At 39.2% G+C, this 2,464-nt stretch overlaps 2 non-coding genes across 2 annotated transcripts; one reads left to right on the top strand and one right to left on the bottom strand.

Annotated features, from left to right (window-relative positions):
- Positions 1 to 591: 591 nt before the first annotated feature.
- trnay-gua (transfer RNA tyrosine (anticodon GUA)) lies at positions 592 to 678 on the top strand. The gene is given in 2 exon segments: positions 592 to 628; positions 643 to 678. It is a non-coding gene; the product is annotated as a tRNA-Tyr (tRNA).
- A 1,500-nt stretch (positions 679 to 2,178) lies between these two features.
- On the bottom strand, positions 2,179 to 2,251 carry trnak-uuu (transfer RNA lysine (anticodon UUU)). Its single transcript has one exon. It is a non-coding gene; the product is annotated as a tRNA-Lys (tRNA).
- Positions 2,252 to 2,464: the final 213 nt, after the last annotated feature.

The following is a 2,464-nucleotide window of genomic DNA, read 5'->3' as shown; positions in this document are numbered from 1 at the left end:
GGATGTTCAGTGACAAGCTGGGAACTGTCAAAGCTCAACTCACCAATTGCTTGAACACCAACCTCATTATTGACAATTAAGACACTTTTACATCCTCATCAAGTAAGAAGGTTTTGACCAAAAAAGAAGCTACTCTCCCGAAGTTGGAGCCAAATGCCTTGGGGACACAAGTTTAATAGTCAGTTGAGACGAATAGTCAGCTACTTTTGTTAAAGTCCAATTAACAGCAACATGGCTGAACAAGGTACACAACAGGGTATTCAAACAAGATGGTTTCAAAGGGTTTCAGGCAGGTTAACTGAAGTTTAATTGTATGCAATATTCCTAACATTTATGGTAGTAAAACATTCTTCAATGACGTGGCCTCATTTTGGTATATTTTTAATTACATCTGCGGTCCCCTCCAAGGTTTCTCATTGTCATCCCATTGGGTTGAGTTTTTTCTTGCCCTGATTTGGGATCTGAGCCCAGGATGTTGTTGTGGCTTGTGCAGCCCTTTGAGACACTTGTGATTTAGGGCTATGTAAGTCAACTTTGATTGTTTGATACTAAAGTGACTCAAACATCAGAGTTAGTATGAGGTGATACTAACCTTCGATAGCTCAGTTGGTAGAGCGGAGGACTGTAGTTGCTCATGCTGGAATCCTTAGGTCGCTGGTTCAAATCCGGCTCGAAGGATTGCTCTTTTTTTAAAATGATTAAATCAAGATAAACAACACAAGATACACTTACAATTAGTGCACCAACCCAAAACATCCCTCCCTCATTCTCACTCATTCATACATTACATTTCTGTGTGACGTGGTTCAAATAAGAATCCAAATAATGTCTTACATCCTGAGGATGTAAACTGTGTGTTGTTTTGGCGTAAGATATTTACGAAACACAACCTGTCCTACAGTAAGATGTTTCTTTCTGTAGGGATAGTGATGCAATGGATTATGTGTCTCACTACGGACTAGAAGATTCTAGGTTCAACTCCTAGCCAGCGTGCTGTTGTTTGTTAACTCAACTGAAACAATATTCTGTACAATTTTAGGGGGAGTTTATTTTGCTTTTTTTTTTTTTTTTGTTTAAATCTATTAACTGAAACATGTGTTTTTTTTCTCTTTATTATTGCGAATGTATAACTGGTAGTTGTATCTGTTCTTATACCATTTAAACTACCTTTCTTCTAAGCAAGGTTCATCTACACTTGAAGAATTAATTATTAGCCTGCTAAGAACTTTTGAACATTTCTGAAAAATCTGCCAAATGTTTGCAGTAATCATAACATTATCGGTAGTAAAACATTCTTCAGAAGCATTTTGGTACATTTTTTAGAGACCCTGACATGCTCAGTCATGGAGCGTAAGACATTCTTTTTGAGCTTCCGGGATTCAAGTACCTGTTCTGCTGACCAATACTAGACTTTGAGACCCCTTGGAAAGACCTCTTTCCACCCCTCAAAAGTCACCAATAGGGCAGACCTTGGTTACATTTGAATATGTAAACCCAAGGCATTCGTATAGATGAAATAGCTCAGTTGGGAGAGCGTCAGACTGAAGAACTGAAGGTCCCTGGTTCGATCCCGACTTTCAGCACAACTCGCTGAGTTTCTGAATCAAATCTTCTTACTAATAAGCCTTCTGTGGCTCTTACAATACTGAAATGGTCTCCCTGGCCTGCCAGCCTTGCTGGAAGAATTCTAGTATCAGTAGTTACACACCTTTCCTCCGTTTTTAATTTGGACAACTGTTATTTTGTTTAACGGTGTATCGTTCCTTAAGCCAATGTTTGGTCTTTAACTGAGCCTTACATCGGGCTGTTTCAAACACAAATTTGTTGCCTTAGGGGTTTGTCTTGGACTGTATAACTTGAAACTGAGAGTAATAAAGCTAAGCTCAGTGTGAGGTGAAGGTGCATCTAACACACCTACAGCAAAATATTAACCACAACTTTTTCATACAGATACACTGTCTTAACTATTTGAGTTTAAGGTATTGCGGTTAAACCTTCAGATGATCACACTAACGCTCTCCCATCCCTCACATCCACTTGTTGAATTACAGTTTTTCAAATTGAATAGAGGAAAAACAATCATTGTTGAAAACTGTTTAAATTAAATATAGATTCGAAGGACTGCTGCAGGGGGGCAAAGGGACATTTTTTGAGAAATGTATGGAGGTCAGCATCAGCCACTTAAACAGGGACTTGAACCCTGGACCCTCAGATTAAAAGTCTGATGCTCTGCCGACTGAGCTACCCAGGACCTTTGATATGCTGATATGTCCAACATCTGAGATAACATCCATATTGGCAATCTCAGGTGAAAGTGAATTAGTCAGCATGTTCAGTGACAAGCTGGGAACTGTCAAAGTTCAAGCTCCCCAAGTGCTTGAACCCAAAGCTCATTTTTGACAGATAGGCCAGTTTTACATCCTCATCAACAAAGAAGGTTTTGACCAAAAAAGAAGCTCCTCTC

This window comes from Nerophis ophidion, unplaced genomic scaffold (assembly GCF_033978795.1).
Source record: "Nerophis ophidion isolate RoL-2023_Sa unplaced genomic scaffold, RoL_Noph_v1.0 HiC_scaffold_277, whole genome shotgun sequence".
Lineage (NCBI taxonomy): Eukaryota > Metazoa > Chordata > Actinopteri > Syngnathiformes > Syngnathidae > Nerophis > Nerophis ophidion.
Note: the sequence above shows the minus strand (reverse complement) of the source record. Positions and strands in the feature narration are given on the sequence as shown.